This window comes from Hirundo rustica, chromosome 4 (genome assembly GCF_015227805.2).
Source record: "Hirundo rustica isolate bHirRus1 chromosome 4, bHirRus1.pri.v3, whole genome shotgun sequence".
Taxonomy (NCBI): Eukaryota; Metazoa; Chordata; class Aves; order Passeriformes; family Hirundinidae; genus Hirundo; species Hirundo rustica.
In genome coordinates this window covers 6,237,715-6,252,526 of record NC_053453.1, presented here as the reverse complement: position 1 = coordinate 6,252,526, position 14,812 = coordinate 6,237,715, and the positions used below count along the sequence as shown (strand labels likewise).

Here is a 14,812-nt window from a genome sequence, read left to right as displayed (position 1 = left end):
CCCTCTGCTGAGGCCTTGCTGGCAAGCACATTTCTCCTTCGCTGGGGAAGGGAGGGGGCACAATCCTAAGAAAAAACCCATGGGGCCACATCCTAGAGAAACAGATGTCACCAGCATTTTGCAAGACTTTGCAAAAATAACCCCATCGTGCACGTTCTCTCCCAAATCTAAAGCAGCAAAATGCCTGGTAGGAGGTGCTGAGATATCTCTTGTCCCTCCACTGGCTCTCCCACTGCTTGATCATCCCCACAGGTGGGCTGGGGTGAGCACCTTCACTCCTTCCTGCCACACTGTCATCACAGAGAGGCACGAGAGAGGTTTGTGCAAGTAGGTCAGGTGTGATTTCTCATCCGCCGACTGCTAATAAAAGCCACCGATGTGAAACCTATAACATTATGTGTATAAATAATTTAGCTCCGGTGTGTAAACATCAATTCTTGTTTTAAAGGTTTTAAAAAAAAACAGAAATAATTCCATCAGCTTTTCCCCCACCCTCCATGCCTATGTTGTTATGCCCAGCTGATAACAAGGGCAGAAAATAGCTTAATAGTGGGGCAATTTGGAAGTGGGAGGGACATAACCCTTGTGTTTCAGCACTGGCTCCTTCCTCCACCCAGATCCTCTGAGGTGCAGAGGAATCCAGCATAACTTCATGTTAAAGTGTTCACAATGCCACAGTTGCCCCTGAAGCTACCAACAAGCACGAGGTGCAGAGCTTCACCCACCTCTGCCCAGCCAGAGCCACACAGGTGAGAGTTACCATGGGGGCCCATGGCTGCTGCCTGACACAGGGCCAACCTGGGGTGGCAACCATGACCATGGACAGAGATGTCCCCTGGCTGTGTCCGTCACCAGCACACCCAGGAGAAATGTCATTGTCAGGTGATGCCTGGACAGGTCGGGGTGGATGGAAAAGGCCAACCCACATTGTTCTGCCATCCACTGACCCTCAGGTGGCCTGGAGGACCTTTCCTGCCCCAGGACGGTTCAGCAAATCATATGGACTGCATGTGCACTCCAGCAAAGGGAAATCAGTCCCAGAGACTTGAAAAAACCTCACTGGCAGCAATGCTCTCACACCACAGGATCCCTGCTCTACTTTTGCCCCATGCCCAGCAGTGCCCTGGAGGCATCAGGTGAAAGGGTAGAGAAGGATGAGGTGGGCATTTGCATGTTAGGACAGTGTGAGCCCGTGCCAGCTCCCCAACAAGCCACAGGGAAGTTAGCAGGGATGGATCTGGACTGGAACCAGCATGTGGCTATGCCATTACCACGGCTTAGAGAAAGCAAAGATTAATGTAATCATTTAATCCTGAGAGATTTCAGGATTCACCGACTGTATCTCATGTCTCCACTCATCACAGCACAGGGGGTGTGTGTAAACTGCTCTGCTCTTAGCTGGACCTCTGCTCCCTCCTGATTTCCCTTTTCCTGAGCTCCTGCACAGGCCCTCAGTGCCCAGCTCTCCTTGCTGCCACATCCCTGCCTCCTGACACAGCTGTGGTAGGACCTGCCTCACTTCTTGGCTGGTGAGAATGGTGACATCATCCACCCTTTGCTTTCTTGACTTTTTCCTGGTCATGGCTCCGTCCTCAAAACTGACAGACCTTCACCTCCCTGGCCTGATGCTGGCAGCACCAGTGGGGTATCCCTTTCCTGCATCTCCATCTACCCTGCATGTGCTGCCCCGAGCCAAGACTGGGCTGGACACCCTGCAGGGAATGGGGTTTGCCTCAGGGTTAGAAGTAACCTTTGCCTGCTTCAAATCTGCCCAACCACCACGGTCTGGCTGGACAACAGAACAGCGTCAGTGACACCTGATGACTTGCTGTGGATTTGTCCTTTCTGTCCCTCTGCTCCAGGGTACCACATGTGATCTGACACCATGTAGTCCCATCCTGCTTGGGGCTCCTGCTGCCTTCACTCCCGGGGCTAAAACACAGACAGAGGCTCCTGAGCAGCCCACGGCTATCCTGCACACCCAGGTGCTGCTGCCAGCTCCCAGGGAATGGCAGTGGAGGTGCTGCATCCCACAGAGATGGAGTGCTGCTCCAAGACCTCCACATCCTACATCCTCTGCTCATGAGGACATCATGTTCCCACCTTCATCACCTGGACAGCACAGAGTGCCAAACCCCAGTGCATCAACAGATATTTTACATTTAATGTTCATTACAAATGAGCTACCACATTGCTCCTTTGCTCCCTTTCACTGAGCATGATGCATCATCCCTCATCTCTCATTTAAAGTCCCCTTGGGGAGGCCTTGGAGCAGTGGAGATGCCTGCCTCATCCCAGTGGGATGGTGTCCCTGGGGATTGCCCTGACCCAGATGCCAGAGCTTGCACTTGGCCTTGTTGAACCTCATGAGGTTCACACAGACCCACTCCTCAAGCCTGTGCAAGTCTCTCTGGATGGCATCCCTTCCCTCCAGCACATCAGCGGCACCACTCAGCCTGGTGCCACTGCAAACCTGCTGAGGGTGCTCCAGAAACCACTGCCTGAGTTGCTGATGACAGTATTAAATAGTTTTGGTACAAGCCCTTAAGGAACGCCACTCCTTACTGGTTTCCACGTGGATATGAAATGTTTGACCAAACTCCTTGGACATGACCATCCAGCCAGTTCCTTATCCACCTAACAGCCCCTCCATCAAACTCATAGCTCTCCATCTAGAGTGATGAGGAATAACCATATAAAATGCCTTACAGAAGCCCTGAACCCCGTTGCTGTGGCTTGTAGGTCATACAGGATCTAACATCATTTGAAGGGTAATTAGGTGGCAGCCTGTCTCACTCAGATTTTATCTCTGTCACGGAGTCAGAGACACTCCCATCCACTGAAACACCTCCCTGCTGGATCTAGGGGTGCTGTGGGGCTGAGACCTCTTCTCCTGACCGGGCAAATCAGGTGCTGTAGGTGCACACAGGATGCTGGCACAGCAAAACCCAACCTTGACAAGCAGAGCCAGGGCTCTGAGGCTCCGTGTCTGGGCATGCAAACCCCCTCTGCTTCACGCTGCAAGTTTTGGTCCTTGAAACCATGAGGCAGAACACTGCTGGGCCGACCTTGAGCAGCTCTTCCTTGTTCTCCCTCCTCCTCCGACGGGGGGAGGTGAACCCACCCACCCTACACACGAACCACTCCGCTTTGCTCGGCCACAGACCCCTCTGCGAGTGCCAAGGTTAATGCACAGCAGTGGTGCCCTCCCCGAGAGGGATCGCTGCCGAACCCCCGAGCTCTTCCTCCCGAAACAAATTGCTCTTCAACTATTGCCATCTTGTGGCGTCTGTGACCCGTTACTTGTTCCTTTTATCTGCTAATGGTGTTGGGGAGAATCAGCGGTGTACACAGGCAATTTTAAAATGAAATGCAAATGAATCAGAAATGCCTACGGAGGAGCCATTAGCATAAATCCAATCAAAGGGCTTTGTTTAACTTGTTAAAAATGACTAAATATTTAGTGAGTGTGGGTGGGTGAGGTGATTCTTGCTCACACTTGGGAAGTTTTAGCAGCAAAACTAATGCTGATATCTTAAATGGCTGAACTTATGAGCAATTTTCTACCCTGAACTGTGCCTCCTCAGTCTGTAATTCACTGGAATATTGTCCCCTGTTCAAGATCACCTCTAAAATATTATCACAGAATATGCTGATTAGGAAGGGACCCACAAGGATTATCAAGCCCAACTCCTGACCCTGCACAGGACACCCCAAGAGTCACACCATGTGCCTGAGAGCATTGTCCAAGCACTTCTTGAACTCTGTCAGGACTGGTGCTGTGACCACTGCCCTGCAGAGCCTGGTCCAGTGTCCAACCACCCTCTGAGGGAAAAACCTTTTTCTATTGTGCAACCTAACCTCCCCTTATACAGCTTCAGGCCACTCCCTCGGGGCTGTCGCTGGTCACCACAAAGAGGAGTTCCGTTCCTGCCCCTCTTCCTCCCCTCATGAGGATGTTGAAGAGCACAATGAGGTCTCCCCTCAGTCTCAACTTTCTCCAGCCTGAACAAACCAAGTGACCTCAGCCCCTACACGTACACCTTTGCTCTTCAGACCCTTCACCATCCTCATGGCCCTCCTTTGCACACTCTCTAATAGCTTAACATCTTTCTCAGGTTGTGGTTCCCAAAACTGCACACAGTATTTGCTTCTAGGAGTGACTGACTCACTCAACGAGATATCTGGACTCCAGTGAGCGCTGCAGGCATCTCCTGGGAGCGGGAATTCCCTTGGAGCCAACCCTGCCCATCCCAGATCCCAGTCGTGCCAATGGTCCCACCCGGGTGGGATGCTGAGGGTGCAATGCAAGATGGCACCACCAGCAGTGCAGGACCACCGTGACCACCTGTGCTGTGGACCACAAAGATCACCTTGGGGTTGGTAGACTCGATGGAAGGGAGATATTTTTTACAATGAAAGCGATGAAACACTACAAGTTGTTGCCCAGAGAAGTGGCACATGCCCCATCCCTGGAAACATTCACTGTCAGGTTTGTTGGGGCTCTGAACAACCTGATTTAGTTCAAGATGTCCCTGTTTATGGCAGAGGGGTTGGACCAGGTGACTTCTAAAGGCACCTTCCAACCCAAACCATTCTGTGATTCTATGAACAAGAGACATTCCAGCACCTATAAATTTTGTCCAAACTGGCAGGAATGGGAAGAGTTCCCTGCTTTGGCCCCAGTGTTTCCTGCTCGGTGTCAGCAGGTGCACATGAAGCTGATGTTTGGTGGCAGTTTCAGTGGCACAAGCAGACCAGCCCCAGCTCCCTGTGTTCCCCTGCTGCAATCCACCCGTCCTGCCTTCACTCCTCACACTCCCACATTCACAGCAGCTTTTGCAGAGCCACCCTGATCAAACCAGCCCTAAAGTAAAGTGTAGAAACTCCATTTTTGGGAACACACATTTATTTCCTGACCCATCGGTTGCACTCTAGATACATGGATAGTGCTAAGCATATTGGCCATAGCGAGATGTAGTCCTGCAGCTTGGATTGAATCAAAAACTGAGTTAAAAACAAAGCTCAGACTTGGCTCTGCTGTGACTCCTTAGGCTCCACAGGGATCACTCAAGCTGGGAGCAGACGGGGCTTGGGGCAATGCTTTGCATTTGAGGAGAGCAGCTATTTCCTGCTGCTTTGCTCTCTGGAATGGAGTTGCACCGGGCTGGTGTTAATTGCCTTTCTGGAAATCAAAGCAGCCGTCATGGGGGCTGTCTGCCGGTCTTTGCTTCCCCCAGGCGCTGCCCATCAGCGGCTTTGCCTTCCCGTGTGCACAGGGGAATACCTCACCTGGAGGGATGTCTCTCCCCAGGGGCCCCCAGGCCGCTCCGAGCATTTGCCCCTTTCCACAGCCTTATTTATCCCGCTGTCCAAGCGTGAGGTCCTGCAAAGGCAGATGATGCTGTGGAGAGTTTACTTAATGCCAACGCTGGGCAGAAATCCTGAGAAAACACAGGCAAATCTGGCTCCAGGGGGGAGAGGAGGAGCAGTGGGATGCAGGGAATGGGAAAGAAATTGAGAAATGGCAAGACTTAATGTGTGATCATTTCTCTCCCTGTGTGATTTTGTGGGTTTTATTTTTAAATGCTAGAAAAAAGCCCTTTAGGAGAATGTGGAGGACCACATGACACACTTCCCACTACTGCTAGGTGCATCTGCTGAGTGCAGGGCTGCATTTGGGGGTACAGAGATATGGGGAGCCCTGATACCCTCCTCCATTCACCCCCACATCCCAGCCAGCCCCACCAGAGGAGTCTCACCTCCTGGCAGCTCCAAGGATCCATCACTCCATTGAAACAGCCTTTGCATCTCCTGGTGCATGTAAATCAGGGGCTTTCCAGGAGTTTTCTTGAGGGAGCCACTGCCTGTGGGCTCAGCAATCCTCATTCCCCCTGCTAGCTGGACTGGAAGCAGGAGAGATGTTTTGGTGCCTCCTCTTCTGTGAGACTGTTATGGCAACACATTCACATCCAATCCCTGAAGGAGATCAAACCATCCAGCCCCCTGCTTAGGGGCTTAGGTTTGGTTTATTTTTGCTTTTCCAACGGGAAAAAACACCCCATTGCACAGTGGTTATCCCTGAGGAGATGAGAGGTGGCATTGGGCACACCTGGTCTCTTCCAGGGCACCTCACCTACAGCTCTGAGGTGCTGCACTTTGCTGATGTTACACCTCTTTCCCATATAAACCACTTCCCCATTTGCTCAAGTTTTAAGTGCCTGGTTGGCACAATTCTGGGTGGGATTCAGCTCTGTTTCAACAGACAACAATTCAGGTGTGCTTAGGGATCCTAATTACATACTCATCTAATGGATACTGCTGGGGCAGGAGGAGAAGGGGCAGGGACAGACCCCGAGAGCTGGCTGCATGTCACCCTAGGGAGGGAAAAGGGAAGCTGGGAGTATCCTTCACTCCCATGCCCCTGGTTTCCAGCAGGCAGAGCCAGCAGGTTTGCTGAGGTCATTCTGCTCCTTGCAACAGCCACCTGTTTTCCCGGGGAGCTGTTTGTTTCCCTGCTTGTGCATCCAACCAGCCTTAGTTCAGCATCAACAAGTGCCTGGCATCTCAAAAAGCTGTGGATGCCCCATCCCTGGAAGTGTTCAAGGCCAGGTTGGCCTTGAGCAACCCAATATATCAAAAGCTGTCCCTGTCCACGGCAGGCGGTTTGGACTAGATGAAGTTTAAAGGTCCCTTCCAACTCAAACCAGTCTGTGATTCTAAAATTCCATGGTTTAAACAGCACATTTGCACTCAGCTGTGCTTTGGCAGCAGGACATTTCCCCTGTGGATCCACCTAAATTCCCACCTGTGATATATGTCCTAAAGTTAATTCGTGTTAATAGGATATAAAATGTAATACAAACCATATGAATATAAGTTTTGCATAAACTAGCATGTTATAAGTTAAGTTTTGTTTAAACTAGCATGTTGTGAGTTAACTCAGGGGAAAGTGGCTCAACCAAATACAGGAATTTCTCTAGCCCGAAAAGGCACGGGAGGGACACGAGGAAAACATGATTGGAATTACCAGAAAGGGGAACGACAAAAATGCCGCTGCCAGGAATCCTTGAAAGGGAACAAAAGGTGACGGAAAATGGAGATGATAGCCCGGTGAACCAGATGATTACCTCAGATCAATATCTAGATCGTCTCCGTCAGAAATTAACATCTCCACACCACACCTGGACCCAACCATTAACAGCATTGTCCTCCTCCGCCGATCTATTCAGACTCTCGGAACTGAGACCTGCATGTTTAATGAAGATGCCTCGGAGGAAGGACCGTCGAAATCCCGAGCCTCTCTCCACCATCCAGTGTATAAAAAGAGACTGCTGCAAACCAAAAATGTGAACTTGGAGGATAACAGAGTGGCAGAGTATGTTATCATTGTTCACCCAGCGCCGATCCCGGGCTCGACACTGTCCTTTTAATTGTGGCTGTCCGAGACTGTTATTTTGTCTCTCAATAAAATTCCAAATTTTGATTTATCGAATTTAGTCTATCTTATTTATAACACCACCCATCAGTACCAACCCCCCCCAGCTACTGCACAGGGCTGGCAGCAGTGGAAAGCAGGAAAATCCTGGATGGAGAATAAGATAGAAGACTCCTTGCCAGAGAAATTATCTGAAGCAGGTGGTTCCAGCTCGGAGGAACTCAATTTATATTCCCAAATGACATGCTGGGAGCTGCTCACAGCTCCGTCAACAAGCACAGCACAGGCGAGGCAGATGTTTTGGCGAGTGCCAGCAGCTGGATTAGGATTGCTGGCTCAGCTCGGCTGCACCCATCACTCCAGACGGTAATTTGGGAAGTCAGTGTTCGAGGCTCCTCCCAAGGGAGCCTGTATCTGGTGGCTGCAGGTCTGGCTGGCAGAATCACACAGCTCGCTCTGAAACAAAGGGAGGTAGCAGAGTGCAGAGCTGGGCAGGAGGAGACACTCCTGGATTATTTATAGGCTCCAGCCTTGGGAAAAACCTTGGCACAGAAAAGCACAGGCTGTGCTTGGGACCACAGGCCATGGTGGTGACGATGGGGTTGTGCCTCTGCCATCCACACTGCAGGAGCAGCTCTGCCCAGGGCTGCTGCCAAAGGAAGTGGCAAATGTTCAGGGACACCCAGGCTCAGTGTGGTGGGATGTGGCTTAGGGACACCAAGACCTACAAAGGGAGAAAGACACAAGGAGCATTCTAGGGGGCAATGCAAGGCACAAGGCTTGTCCCCAGTGCAGATGTTGTTGGCACAGGTGAAGTTCTAGGTCTGGAGGGGAAGGAGGTGGCTCCCACACAGGCCAGGCAGTGGCACTGACAACACTGTGGCAGAGGCTGCTGCATCACCCAGCCCCACGTGATGTGATTGTTTTATTTTCCGTGTGGTGGCCAGTAACAAAGAACAGCTGTGCTGTGCCTGCTGCCCCAGACTGGCAGAACAAAGGGGGTCAATGAAATGTTCCCCAAGTGTGACATAGCAAGGATGTGACTGGCCAAGAGAGCAAAGGCAGGGTGGGCAGGTTTTGAAGGGATGTGTGTAAATCCAAGGGGGGTTCAGCAGAAGCCACCCCTAAGGCTGCAAAAGGCCGTGGGAGGGCACACAGGCACATCTCAGACACAAAATGCCACCTTCCCAAACTGCCCACAAGGTTTCCCAGAGCCAGGCATGCTTCCACCTGAGGTACAGCTCAGCCTGCCTGCCCTGGGAAGAGCCCTTACCACTCTAGCCAAGGGCTGGTGGCTGCTTGTATGAGCCATGTACATGTAGGTACCTGGGAAAAAAAAAAAAAAAGAAAAAAAAAAAAAAAAGAAAAAAAAAAGTAGAAATGGGGACGTGGACTTTTCTTTGGGGCTTTTGGGGTGGCCAAGTGCAGGAGCAAAGTACGAAATGCTGCAAAAGAGATGAGGAAGAGACAGATGCTGTGAGGGTGCCTCTTCACAGGAAGGGTTAGAGCAGCTTTATAGCACAGTGGTGTTCAACTGCAAAAGCAGCCAGGGGCCCCTCACTGGGCACACAGCAAGGGAACAAACACCAAGACCCCAGCAGCAGCTGTGTACACACCACCCTTCACCATCTCACATCAGCAACTGATGGAAAAAAGGGTCCAGGCCAGACCCCATTGATCACTGATGGGCAACATCATCCTCTTTGACTGCTACATGGTGGAGACTGGCAAGGGACTGGTGCTGGAGCATCATCCAGGAGAAGAACCCCAGGAGCCCTGCCCATGGGTGATCCCTCCCTGGAGGATGCTTACCTGGGTGCAGGGGATAAATACACCCTACAAAAACACAGAGGAAGCTGCACTTTCTTGAACTGCTGTAAACCACAATGGGAATGTTCAAAAGAAGCTGCCAGGCAGGTATTATTTACTCAGCTTTTGATGAGATCTCACATCAGAGACTATTAAAGCACCTTATCAGAGGTTAAAGGGGCAAAGTCCCCATTTGGCAACAGAAAACAAAGACAGAGAACATCTGCTCCTTGAAGCAAAAATGAGCAGACATGAAGGCACAGCAGAGGTCAATACTGGCATCATTACTATTTAATACCACTTGTATATTAATGAGAAGAAAGAAAAAGACAAAAAACGAGGCAAAGAAAGCCAACAATGGCCTAAACTTACTTTACTTTGTCAAAACAGAGGGAGGTAGGGAAAAAGTCATGCTGTGAGAAATTCTCTTTACATGAGAAATTAAATTATCACACTAAAGTTTGCTAGTGGAAGTAGTTTCAGCACATTAAACCTCGTATTCAGCCCAAGTGGAGCTGGACCAGCTGGTCCCATTTTACCAGCTACTTCATTATGAATTCTGAAACGAGGAAAAAAAAAGACAAACACTTTCCCTGTCATTTCTTACTCTGGTTTTAATCAGCCAGTATTTCCTCATGCTCTTGTGATGCCACAGTTTCTTGGTTACAAACATTGCAGGGGAAGGCTGCATTGTTTTATTTAAAAAAAAAAAAAAAAAAAAAAAAAAAAAAAAAAAAAAAAAAAAAGTTTCTGCTGACATTTAAGAAACAGAACAGGGAGAGTTCAAACTCTGATCATTTTGTAAACACCAAAGATGCAGAACCGAGTCAGAAGCCTGCATGGATCAGAAATATTGCTTAGATTTAACCTGGATGTGTACACAACAAAGAACCTTAGCCAAAGAAATCTGAGCTGCTAATAATGCACACTCCAGGTCATCCATGGAAAAAAACCTGATGAAATGCAGGCCCTGCACCTGTAAATGTTACACACATCTGTCACATCCTCAAGTCAGCACAGGAGGCAGCTGGCTTTGATGAGCAATCCAGCACAGCACAGAGGAGGGCTCTACCTTCTTTCTCCTTTTTGCACTTCCTAAGGCGTGTAGAGCAGTCCTTTCTCATGGCATTGGACCAAATTGCTCCAATCATAGGGTTTCTGCTGGAGATTTTGGACACAGATGACAAAAAAGCCTTTGGCAGACAGGGAGGAAAAGAAATTTGATCATTTTTTAACTCTAGAAAACTACTATTGGACTCCAGGAAAATGTTCCATGAAGCCAGTGGTTCCAGCAGTGTGGGCTCTCCCCAGGGCTGCTGGATCCATCACTACTCTTTCAGGGTTTTGCTTATCATCCTGCATGAAAAGGACATTCCCCTGTGTGCACAGGATTCCCTTCCTGATCCCACACTTCCTCCAGCAGCTGTTCCAAGCATGGAGCCCCTGGAGAAGCACGGGGCACGAGTGTGCTGGGTGCTGCAACACACATGAAGCTGCAGTGGTGAGGGGGCTCACTGCTCCTCTTGGCTTGGCTTTCTTGGCAAAGCCACTTTTCTAGCCCTTGCCTGCCCACACAAAGCCTCACCCCAGCACAGGCAAGCAGGGCTGAGGTCCACTGAGACATGTGCACATCCACCCAAGGATGCTCCATCATTGTCTGTGCCAAGAAATTGCTCTTAATTAATCAGGGCTTCAATTTTGTGCAGTTCTCATCTCTAGTCTTGGTTAGCTTCAGCTCTACAGAGTCACACCTGTGCCAGTACTAACGAGCATGAATTTCTATGTATTCATGTTTTCTTTCAGCCACATTAACACCTGGGAATCTCAACTTATTTTATTTTCCCCTCTGTTAAAGAAATGTCTAGTCCTTCCAGATGTGGGGAAAAAAAAAAAAAAAAAAAAAAAGATAAAAATATGATACAATTCCCTCTTCCCTACAAAAATACCAGAAAGGAAAAACATGTAAGTTGGGCCTCAAAATCAGCAACATTATCTCATGGTTTTCCTTATGCTTCATGTTTGTTTGGGTTTTTTTAAATGAAGTACTGGTTGTAGAGGTGATGGCTAAATGCTGGAGAAATGTTAGATCAGAGCAGCTGATTTCCAGCTCTCAAGATACTTACAGGGTTTTTTTTCAGATTGAAATCATCTCTCAAGGAACACACAGACATGATACGAGGCCAGTGTTCAGCAAAATCAGATCGATGGCAATCAGAAGATTCTGAGATCTTCCGCCTCCTTTCCGTCTGGGAGGAGGGAGAGGCACTAAAGGGTTCAAATTCCAGGTCAGGACTGCATATGCCACGTCCTCAGTTCATCTCTGCTGTCAAAACCATCAGCCAAATGCCCCACAGCTGCTCACGGAGAAACAGCTTCTGTGCAAATGCTTTCAGAGAGCAACACGGAGGAGCCTGAAAATCAATTAATTATACAAATATTAGTGACTTCCTAAATGTGCTCAGTGCTGGGAGCTCCTGTGCACCTCTGGACCTCTGCACCACAGTCCTGGGGCACTACATTCTCTGGGAGATAAAAAGAGTAATTAAATCAGGCAAGAAAAGCAACACTTTATTTTTTTCTCTTTCTGCTCGTTTTTAGGCAGGACTTTTTCAAAGACAGTTGCACGAAAAGCAATCTTTGAACTAACAGGCAATTACTTAATTAGGTACTTAGCTGCAAATTACATGAAGCAAAATGCCTGTTTTATCTATTCGGAAATGTAAACTGGGCCCCGTGCTATCCCTAACTCAGAAATTCCTTTCTTTCTAGAGAAAACTTGTCTTGCCCATAAAGCAAGAGCCTCGTGTGAATTCTGCCTTTAATCGTTTGGGAAAAGGGTCTTTGGAAGCACAAAAAGCACCTTCAGGGAGAAAAATGAACTGAGAACACACTGGAAATCAGACGTGTTAAAGACATATTAGATTCCAGTGATTTATACATTAAATGCATAAGAAAAAAACGGGATGCTTTGCAAATCAGCGATGGAAAAGGGTTGACTTGAGCAAGTATCCTGTGACAATCCGGGCTGCTGGGTACTAAAACACAGCACAGCTTCCTAGAGCTGTTGTGCTGAACCCATCACTGCCTGCTGCAAAACAGGATTGCATTTTTCCTGAAGCATGCTCAAAAACATATTCTAGATTAAAAAAAAGTCACCAGTTGACACACCCAGCCACACTGCAGCGCTCCTGCTGTGGTACCTGCAACCTTCCATGGGCCACACACTGATCAAACCCCTTGGAGATGACACCCGAGGAAATGACACCTCTATCTCCCTGGGGCCACAGTCTTGGCTCTGGACTCAGAAAAAATTATGTTGGCCAAATTTTACCCATTGTCAGGTCCATTGGACCCCCTCATTTTCCTTGTTGCCCAACATTTTGGTGAGACATGGATCAAATGTGATTTTTTGTCCAGTTTCTGGGCAAAATTCAGCATCGGTGGAGGACCTGGCTCTGCAGTTAGCAGGTCTCCTCAGCTCTGGTTAAAGTTCCCACCCAAATCGTTGCCAATCGCAAAGTTTTCATATTGAAGGAGAAGGTGTCAGAGCAAGGAATTCCACAGGCAGACTCATGCTTCTCAGGGGCAACATCAGCAAGTGTGAGGGAGAATTTCTTCACAGAAAGGATGACTAGACATTAGAACAGGTTCCCAAGCAGGTGGTGGAGTCACCATCCCTGGAGCAGTTTAAGGGAAGCCTGGAGGTGGCACCCAGTGCCATGGTCTGGTTGACAGGGGGTGTTTAGTGATAGGCTGGACTGGAACTCAGAGGTCTTTTCCAATCGATTTCTAATCGATTCTGTAATTAGGGGAAATGGCCTTCAACAGAGACAGGGGAGATTCAGATCAGATATTAAAGAAGTATTTTTCACTGTTTGGGTGGTCAGGCTTTGGGACAGGTTGCCGGGGCAGGTGATGAAGTCACCTTCCCGGAGTTAAGTTGAAGAGGCTCCTGGATCCGGCGCTGGATAAATGAGCTTTAGTGTTTAAGGGGTTACAGCGGCAGTGCTGGGCTGCACTGGTCCATCGTAAAGGTCTCTCCCAACCTTGGTGACTCCGTGATGGCAGGGACGGACCGGACCCCTCACACACGCCCTGGCTGCCCACACGTGCTGAGCTGAGGGGCGGGCGGGGAGCGGGCGGAATCGCGACATGTCGCGCCGCAACGGCGCGCGCCCCCGCGCGGGAACGCGCGTGGGATGCGGTGTGAGGGGGAGCGGGAGGGGGCGGGAAGGCGGGAGGGAAAGGGAGGGAAAAGCAGGGAAAGGGAGGAAAAGGGGGGGGTTTAACCCCCCCGTGCCCGGCGGCGGCGGCGGCATTTTCTATTCAGGCGGCGCTGAGGGAGCCCGTCGCGCCCGGTGCATTGTGGGACCGCGCTGGGAGTCCCGTTCGCGGGAGGAGGCGGAGGGCGAGGAGGCGGCGAGAGCCGGTGAGAGGGAGACCTGAGGAGGGAGGAGGAGGAGGAGGGGGGGTGCAAGGCGGGGAGATTTAAAGGGGAATTCGCCTCCGCCGTTCCCGCCGGGCCGGGCGCGGGGGGCGGCGCGGCGCGGCCGGGGCGCGGGGTGCCCGCCTGGCCCGGGCCCCGCCGCCCTCCCTCGGCCCGGCCCCGGGGGAAGGGCGGAGGAAGGAGCGGGGATGGGGGGGCAGCGCCTCACCGCGATGCGGCCGCTTTAAAAAAATTTGGACGCCGGCAGCGGACGGGTTAAATTTTTCGCCCGCCGACATTTTTTTTCCCTTTTCCATCCTTCTTCCCCCCCCCCCCTCTTTCTCCCCCCCCACCCCCGTGCTTTCCTCCCTCCCCATTACGGAGTGTCGGCGGGGGGGGAGCAGCTCCCAACATCCCACCGGCCGTCCCCGCCAGTGAGGGGTGAACCCCGCCCCGGTGACACCGTACCTGCACGTGGGGACACCGGGGTCGGACACCCGCGGGCTCCGTCCCCGTCGCCCCTCGGGAAGGGGCCGCTGCCACCGCCGCTCCGCGCGCAGCTTCTTCCTCCTCGTCCTCTTCCCCCGCCGCCTCTCCGGCCGCACAAAGAACGGCAGCGAAGGCCCCGGGTTTGCCTCTAAAGGCAGCGGCTGGAAATTTAAGGTGTCCCGGAGCCATGTCTGCCCGCAGCGCTCCCCGCCGCATTCCCCGGATCGATGGTGGCTGCAGCGCCTCGCCTCGTGTGTCTCGGGCGGTCGGGCTGGCGGCGGGAGCGCTGGGGTTTGTTTGCGGTATGTACCTGCCTCCAGTTCTCCCTCCCTCCCCCCCTTTTCGCTCCTTTGCTCTCCTCTCTCTGCTGTTTAGGAAGGCAAGGGTTAATATAGCTTTTAATATTTATTATGCCGCTCTTTTAAAGTAGGAAACGTCTGGGTTAGGAGGTGTTGTCTGCTGCTGGGGAGGGTTGCTTGTCGCTCGCAGAGCAATGCTACATGGACTGCCAGAATCGCAGAATGTTCTGAGTTGCAAGGGACTCACAAGGGCCATCAGTCCAGCTGCTGGCTCTGCACAGGACAGCCCCAAGAGTCGCACCTTGTGCCTGAGAGTTGTCCAGACTCTTCGTGAACTCTGCCAGGCTCGGT

General features: G+C 50.9%; 1 protein-coding gene and 1 long non-coding RNA gene across 5 annotated transcripts in view; one reads left to right on the top strand and one right to left on the bottom strand.

Moving 5' to 3' along the window:
- Positions 1–9,965: 9,965 nt before the first annotated feature.
- LOC120752275 (uncharacterized) lies at positions 9,966–14,263 on the bottom strand. Its single transcript, XR_005700655.1, has 2 exons — positions 14,142–14,263; positions 9,966–11,658 (listed from the first exon to the last, which is right to left on the bottom strand). It is a non-coding gene; the product is annotated as an uncharacterized LOC120752275 (long non-coding RNA).
- Positions 13,576–14,812, top strand: part of SEPHS1 (selenophosphate synthetase 1) — a 25,820-nt gene continuing 24,583 nt past the window's right edge. For 3 of the 4 annotated variants that reach the window (XR_005700653.2, XR_005700654.2, XM_040063117.2), the window contains exon 1: positions 14,325–14,464. The gene's annotated coding sequence lies outside the window, so the exon portion shown is untranslated. Of the gene's footprint in view, positions 13,677–14,324; positions 14,465–14,812 lie in introns of those variants that run through there. The other variant, XM_040063116.2, reaches the window with a different exon arrangement.